Here is a 7,897-nt window from a genome sequence, read left to right as displayed (position 1 = left end):
ACGTGAAACCCTCTAAGGGTGCGTTCGGGTTGTGTCATTTAGATCCTTTGCGATCGATTGAGCCAGTTGGTCGAGTTAATGCTAGTCTCTTTACTGGTTGGGCAGTTGTCGCTTGGGTGATAGGCCCATAAATGGATCAATGAATATAGGTAAGAAGTCGTTTCGACCGCCACGAGCCTCATGTCTAGTTAAGACCATGAAAAAATGAAGGCACCCTGACTTCCTGAATGTATGGAACTTAATAACTACTCAGCTAACATATGCATTCACTGCGTTGCATTATATATGATTTTATGATTGGGTGGTGACATTACTTCTGAGGAAGTGTTGGCATATGCGAAATAGATGTTGAAGTCGCTTGCGGGAGAGTGTTATTGGAAATAACATGCATCATGTCATAATCTTGTATGTGTATTTAATAAGAGTATTTAGAAAGTGATTGATTTATCGTTTCATCATTACCTACGCTGATTGGGTTGATAATATGTATAACTTAGAACTAATGAAATCACTGAGTTAGCTACTCACTCCTACCTAGGATGGTGTTAAAACACCAATCGAGCGTCATTATTGTTGCATGTGTTATCGAGGCCTTCGGTAGGTAGACTTGGGTCGACTCGCACTTTTGTCGTGATGCCTTAGGAGTGTTGGGTGAAGCTGGAAGATTTTGTTTCTACTTTAGTTTTATGCATGTATATATTGGAGTCTCCGATCGGGCGTGTTTTATGTGTAAATATTGTTGTATTATCTTTGTGTCTTAGATAATCCGCATTTTTGGCGATCACCACTATTGGAATTGTACTTTGACTATTAGCCTCATAGTTACAGATTTTTATTACCTTTACCTCGCTTTGGATCCGTTAAGTTGAATTGCGCTACTCTGATTATTCGTTTGTGAAACGAATATAAATATGAACAAAGTCACACGTACGATTTCATTTGGTTCACATCTAGGATTTTGGGACCGGAGTCTCTGTAGTCAGGTGTCGATTTTCGGGGTGTGATGGAACTAGCCATGAGGTGGTTGATTATGCGTGGAACCGATCATGGGGTGGCCGATTTCCCACATACCTAGTTTTGCAAAGGTTTTGCAAAACCTGGTGCTGCGGAAATCATTGTCTCTTGTTTTGTCGGTGGAACTGGGTCATGTACCACTTCAATCTTGCCTTCTTATATACTTTGGTGGCGGCCAATCTAACCAATGGGCACTCTCAGGATATGTCTTTAATTGTGTGGGAGTTTGATCGAGGGTCATCCAAAGTCAGAGGGTAGGAAGTTAACGAAAAGAATCTGCTCATGCTTAAGAGTCCTAACCAGTCACTGCATGACCGGTATCACTAGGAATGGTCAAGCAGTAACTCACTCCAGGTGGGGTGTCTAAAGAGCCTAAAATAGGAGGCAAATATAATACTCCAGTGAACCACACTATGTGAGCATTGAGGATTTAAATCCCACTGCCCAGAACTTCCTGGGGCCAAAAAGTTATGGATCAATCTCATATTTATGTTTTCCTTTCATGCAGGTATACTCAACCTTATGAATCGGATGGCAAATAAACATCACAGAAGGCCCTAGATGTTTTCAACGATGAGAGTTCAATCACTAGTGCTTCATGTGGTGATCCAGTCCATCCTTAGATCTGCCTATTTTTTGAGCTCTCGCCCTAAAATGATATGTCAAAAAAGATGGATGGCATGGATGAAACATATAGATAATGGTGGCCCCACAGAGACCCTAACATGATCGTCCGTCTCTAGCTAGGTCTCGATGGGGTAGTACCCCGGAGACACCTAATCCACTCCCTCTCTCAGGCACCAAATGACCCAGATGGAGATCTGTATCATGAGATAGATGGGACCCACACCCGACTCACCAGATGGGTGGTTTTATGTCCTTGCACATCCAGATAAAACCCGTTAAAAAAAACTCTTTCATAATTTTACTCTGACTCGACCTAGATTTGACACGAATTTCAATGGGCTGGGCATGGGCATGGGCTTGGGCTTCAATAGGCAGGGCTTGGGCCAGGCTAAGTAAATTTTTTTAATAAGCCTGTCGAGCCGTTCAAAATTGGGCCAAAGCCAACCTTAGCCCTCATTTGTTGATAGTCCTACTGGGACTAGAGGTGTATACGAGTCGAATTGAGTTGAGCTTCGCATAGCTCGACTCGGCTCGGCCACTAACTGACCCCAGTTTAAACTTGGCTTGGCTCCGTCCTCGAGCCTGACTGGCCAGCTCGGCTTGGTTGGGTCAGCAACTCAGGTCAGTTCGAGCCGAGTTCAAGCCAAGTCAAACCTCTGCGGCATTTTCTCAAACACATGAAGTGCACCTTTAATTTCTCACGGAATGTAAAACAACAGCATCAATTTATAGGTATTTCATTAAACACTCAATAGGCAACAATAAAAATCAAGATATAATGGTATTCGTTTCATATCCATACCTTCCTCGTCATCAACCGATACTTCGTTGAGTTATTTCATCAAACACTTATTGAGCAACATCAATATTAAAATAACCGAGTCACCGAACTAGTTCGATCTATTACGATTTGAGTTAGGGTTCGATCTGAGTTGCATCGGCTCAAAATTTTTTCGAGCTAAAAAAATCAACTCAATTAAGTTCAAAGTCAGTTTCAAACCAAGTTGAATTAAGCTTTTTTGAGTCGAGTCGAGTCGAGTGAGCTAACCGAGCTAACTCTGTTCATGTACAACTCTAATTGGTACAGAATTTCGACCCAACTAGTAAATGAATCGGGTTATGAATCCTGACGGTGGCCGGACTCCACTCGACCCGACTATAGAGCCCCAATTAAAAAGGGAAAGGGATTGGCTACTCCCCCTGCTACTGGCCCACGGCTAGTGGTTGGTGCTGTGGGCCCTACCATGATGTATGTGTTTCATCCATGCTGTCCACCCATTCTTCTGGATCATTTCATGATATGAGCCCAAAATTGAGGTTGATTCAAATCTCAAGTGTACCGCATAGTGTTGATTGAACGCCCACCGTTAAAAACTTCTTCGGGTCACAAAAGTTTTCAATCAAGTTGATAGATATTTTTTCACTTCCTCCAAGTCTGTATGACCTAATCAATAGGTTATATGACAATAACCATTACAGTTGGCCTTAGGAGGTTTTTAATGGTGGACATTCAATCACTACTGTTTTCCCATGGTGTGGTCCACATGAGATTTAGATCTACCTAATTTTTGGGGTCGAGTCCTAAAAGTATATTTCAAAATGGATGGACGGCGTGGATAAAACACATACATCATGGTGGGGTCCACATAGCACCGACCACTAGCCACCAGGCTGGTGGCGGCGTCACTAGCCAAACCGCGTCCCTTGAAAGGAGCGACTCGACGTCGAAACGAAAAAGGGCACCCTCTCCGACGGAGCGCGAGCGAGAAAAAGCTCCAGTGCTTCCACAGCCGAGTTCAGGTACGCCGTTTTTAGTGCGTCTCACCCATCCCGAATTCCAACGTAATCTCCCGAGATCTGATTTTCAATTCGCAGGTAGAATCAACGCCCACGAGGTTTTCTATTATCCGTAGCTGCAATCTCGTCACCGTGTCGATTTGATTTTGCTACCTTACCAGAAAACCCTAAGCCATTTCCCACGACTCCAGCTTCGCCATTTTCTTGTCTCTAACTCAAAAATCACACTGATTCGATCATCATGACCATCCATTTGGTGGTCATCACATGAATGGTTAAGATGGAAGCCGTCTCCAGTAGCATTTCAGCCGGAGAGATCAGTTGGTCAAGTCCGTAACTTGATTTTACCAAAATCGTCAGCGGTTTGGATTTCTTGATGGAATGCAGGGTTGTTTGGCGGGCCACATGGTTGGGACTTCGCAGAAAGAGAATTCCACATTAGCTGGGATGCTGATTTTTCCCACCGTTTTTTTTTTTTTTTTTGGTTCTTGCCTCGTTTTGGTGTTGGGAATGGCAGCTTGTATTTATGTGGGGAAAACGGTATACTGCCTTGAATCGCACTTGGTTTGATGTAACAGAAATTGCAACTGGTTTGAATATTTCCGCGCCATGGATGATTGTTTGGCGTGCAGTGCATTTGGGACTGTGCAGAAATAGAACTACACATCGGCAATGGGTGCTGACACTGGTTTGGGGCAGAGAAACAAAGAAAATCCAGCATCCCACCTAATTTGGTTTTTGATTTCCATGATGCTCAAAATATTCAAAACACTTGCAATGTGGGACACATTTTGGGATAGTTTGGATGCCTGTAAAGTCCTTAAGTGGTAATCATATTACATGGGTTCTTTGAATGGGTGCATTTGCCTGTAATGGGATTACAACTTTTAGCTGTAATCCGAAACATGACAAAAGGGCATGTTTCAGATTACATGTAAATGGATTCGGGGCAACAAATTTATTTTTTGAAAAATTTCGATGTAGAGAGAGTTGTGGCTTTGGCAATCCCACTCTCCCCTTCTTCCAACAGCCGGACCCATGGTTCAGTGATATAGACCATTGTGCATTTATGGCCCATTGTACATGGCGCCCACTGTAATCCTCTTTATGTGTATCGTCTATCTATGTACAAGGAATTAACGGTCATAATCTGGCGAACTGTACATGTGGGGTCATCCATCCATGGTCCTGTTATACACGTAATCATGTATTGTATGTGGCCCGCTTTGTTACCCATCTTTGTACCACTCTTTGTATCATGTATGGGCTAGTGTTCGAAGATTGGTATCGCTACAAGTTGCACTGGCCAGGGATACGGAAATGATGCAAGCTCACGGCCCACGGCCCACGGCCCATCTAGGCCCATTAGATGGTCCAATAAGGTGTAGGCCCAAAGCCCATTGTAGGCCTAACATGTGCTGATTTTTTTGGCTGAATATTTACATATTTGGGAGCCTAAAATCAATGATTATAATTTATTATTTTTGGGAGATATAGGGGACTGATTTAAAGATGTGATGAAGGTTTAATTGATATGATTGAACATATGAGCTGGATTTAGAGATTTAATTTCTTTCCATGTAGAGATCTTTTTGACCAAATATTTACATATTTGGGAGCCTAAAATCAATGATTATAATTTACTATTTTTGGGAGTTATGGGGGGCTGATTTAAAGATTTGATGAAGGTGTAATTGGTATGATTGAAGATATGAGCTAGATCTAAAGATTTAATTGCTTTCCATGTTTGCTTATCATTAGGCTTCTGCCATATGAAAAAAGATTAGATTAGTTTTGTAATAAATCATGGTCGATTCAATTTGTTGTAGAGATTTCAATTAGGGATTCCTTTAGGATCTATAAAATGGGGCGGTGATGTAGGAGTGAGCAATTCAAATATTTTATAGCGTGGTAAGATAAAGGGTTGATATAAATAAAAGTTCTCTCCCTCTCTAATCCATTGTTCTTGTGAGTTTTTTTTTTTCTTTGTAATTTGGGTATCGAGATCTTAATGACTTGATAATCAGGTTGCATCAGGAAATAATATTGATATCTTCGATAATATTGCTGATAACTGGAAATGCGAGGAAACATGGGAAAAATGGTGGAATTTTTCAGTGAAACTTCAGGAGATGCTAAAAATACACATTTGCATATTTAGGAATTAAAAAACATGCAAAATAATTCATACATAATAAGCTTCCATTAATGGAGGTGTAAAAGCAAGTGTTTTCGTAAGAAGTCAGTCCAACCATCCCATCCATCCCATGTATCCACCCAAGCATCCCATATATCCATCCAACTATTTATCCAACCATCCAACCATCTGATCATCCATTGATATTTTAGAATCCATAACACGATATTTCGCCGAGAAATCGTCGACAATTGGAAATGAAACAAAAGATTGTGGTATCGATATCACCTATGTTGCGATAATGGACTGCATACAACCATGCATCCACAAAAAATGAAATGGACATTTTTTAATAAACATATGGTAGTATTGATATAGTTGCGATATTATCGAAATATCGCCAATACAATGGCGATATAAGCGACGCCTAGAATTTACACAGTCGAAAATATTGGTGATGCATTGGTGATACTTAGCGATATATCGTTGATACCTGGAATTTCTGATACTACTGTTTTATCGGTATCACTGAGCTGGAGATACGGATAATATCGGGGATACTTCGAACAATGTGTATGGTCAATTATACACATGGGTTGATCATGCATGTATGTCTAACTGTACATGTATGGCCATGTACATGTGACTAGCATATGTGGGGGCCATTGTATGTGTGGAGCACACTATACACGTCACCGGTACACTACATGTATATGGGAATTAATAGTTAATTATTTATATTCAATAGTTTCTCACCACAAAATGAAATTTGAATTAGTGGGCCCACTTCTTTGGCCCACTAGATGATTTGTTTAGCATAAGGATCATCTATAGATTTTATTGAGTTGGGCTTATCCTAATGATCTATTTTAAACGAAGACTTTATATGTCATTTGAAGATTTTTAAAGTAGTTATCACTTCAAGCTCTGTTGTGTGTGAATACTCAATTACAGGTTTTCCAAACACAGACAACTCTTTACCTCAAAACAGATTACAACTTAAAACCAAACAGGATAGGCTATAAACACTTTATACGTGTAAACTGACTACCTGTAATCTAATTACAACTTAGGGATTTTATATGCATCCAAATGACCCCTTAGATGCACACCACGAAGGCTGGTCCAACCAGTGTGATTTATAGATGGTGCTTTCTAATTTAATCTGTCTCTCTCTTTTTTTTTTTGGTCTACATTTTGTCTAGTTTTGGAATTTTTGTTCATTCTTTCCTTCTTTCTTTCTTTCTTTCTTTCTTTCTTTCTCCTTTAAAAATATAAATTTTAATTTTAATTTTTTTTTAAATTTGTTTTTTGCATTGATTAAGGATCGTAGCTATGTATAGTTGTTTGAAATTTTTATCAACGGCATATGTGAGGAATTCACAAAGAGTTCATTCATTTAGGGCCTGTTTGGATTGTAAGTCATTTGTTTCAGCTACTTGCGCCTCAAGTAGCTTATCTTAGTTCTACTGATTCAACATATAAATATGTTTGGTAAACAACATACTTACCATCCAAAATCTCAATCCCCCTCTCCCTCTCTGTCTCTCTGTCTCTCTGCCATGGGTTGCGTAGTTACCGTCGCTGCCGTTCCACCATCCACTCTCTTTCTCCTCTATCCTCTCCGTCTCTCTCTCTCTCTCTCATGTTTTTCCCCATGGCGCTGTCATTGGCAAGCCGCAACAACGGCATCCACCATAATTTTCTCTCTTTCATCCTCTCTCCCTCTCTTTCCATCCCTTTATGACAGTTGCCCAAATCAATGATGTTTTTTTTTGTTTGTTTGTTTGTTTGTTTTTTTTTTTGTTTTGTTTTTTTTTTTGTTTTGTTTTCCTTGATGGAGAAGAAGGAAAGAGCGGGTTGTTGGTGGGTCCATGCAATTGCTCCCGGTGGTGGCAACGAGTGTTACTGGTGCCATGGTCGTAGTGGGACGGTTGTTGGTGCCAACAGAGAGAGAGAGAGAGAGAGAGAGAGAGAGAGAGAGAGAGAGAGAGAGAGAGAGAGAGAGAGAGAGAGAGGTAATAATTTATCACCCTGTATCAAAATGGCGTCTTAATGGCTTGGAAAAATGGATGGCAGTTTTGGTGCTCGACTTGGGCCCATGCCGAGTTTGAATCACATTGCTGATATTGATTTGACACCAATTAGTCACAACGAGTCTATCCAAAACTTTTATATACATTATTTTTGGTTGAGTTTTTTGACATACCACCCTCTCCTTTTGCTATATGCCGATAACCTCCTCTCTTTCTAGTATTGTCAAATAACTTCCCTTTTGTCATATACAATCATACATACCCTGGGAGTGGGCCCTATCCTACC

At 40.6% G+C, this 7,897-nt stretch overlaps 1 protein-coding gene across 5 annotated transcripts in view; it reads left to right on the top strand.

The window, feature by feature from the left end:
* Positions 1-3,321: 3,321 nt before the first annotated feature.
* Positions 3,322-7,897, top strand: part of LOC131240205 (uncharacterized) — a 32,051-nt gene continuing 27,475 nt past the window's right edge. For 3 of the 5 annotated variants that reach the window (XR_009168653.1, XR_009168654.1, XR_009168655.1), the window contains exon 1: positions 3,367-3,516. The gene's annotated coding sequence lies outside the window, so the exon portion shown is untranslated. Of the gene's footprint in view, positions 3,517-7,897 lie in introns of all 5 variants that reach the window. The other 2 variants (XM_058238315.1, XM_058238316.1) reach the window with 2 other exon arrangements.

The sequence above is a fragment of the Magnolia sinica genome, chromosome 3 (genome assembly GCF_029962835.1).
Source record: "Magnolia sinica isolate HGM2019 chromosome 3, MsV1, whole genome shotgun sequence".
Classification (NCBI taxonomy): Eukaryota; Viridiplantae; Streptophyta; class Magnoliopsida; order Magnoliales; family Magnoliaceae; genus Magnolia; species Magnolia sinica.
This window is presented reverse-complemented; position numbering and strand designations above follow the sequence as displayed.